Below are 613 nucleotides of genomic sequence, written 5' to 3'. Positions count from 1 at the left end.
TTTTCCTAACTGAATACCCTTGATTTCTTTCTCTTGCCTGATTGCCCTAGCCAGAACTTCCAACACTATGTCGAATAGGAGTGGTGAGAGAGGGTATTCCTGTCTTGTGCCAGTTTTCAAAGGGAATGCCTTCAGTTTTTGCCCACTGAGTATGATATTGGCTGTGGGTTTGTCATAAATAGCTCTTATTACTTGGAGATACATTCCATCAATACCGAATTTATTGAGAGTTTTAACATGAAGGGCTGTTGAATTTTGTCAAAGGCCTTTTCTGTATCTATTGAGATAATCATGTGGTTTTTGTCTTTGGTTCTGTTTATATGCTGGATTATGTTTATTGATTTGCGTATGTTGAACCAGCTTTTCATCCCAGGGATGAAGCCCACTTTATCATGGTGGATAAGCTTTTTGATGTGCTGCTGGATTCGGTTTGCTAGTATTTTGTTGAGGATTTTTGTATCAATATTCATCAGGGATATTGGTCTAAAATTCTCTTTTTTGGTTGTATTTGTGTGACACTTTGGTACCAGGATGATATTGGCCTGGTAAAATGAGTTAGGGAGGATTCCCTCTTTTTCTGTTGATTGGAATAGTTTCGGAAGGAATGGTACCA

The sequence above is a fragment of the Colobus angolensis genome, unplaced genomic scaffold (assembly GCF_000951035.1).
Source record: "Colobus angolensis palliatus isolate OR3802 unplaced genomic scaffold, Cang.pa_1.0 Scaffold320, whole genome shotgun sequence".
Lineage (NCBI taxonomy): Eukaryota > Metazoa > Chordata > Mammalia > Primates > Cercopithecidae > Colobus > Colobus angolensis.
Note: the sequence above shows the minus strand (reverse complement) of the source record.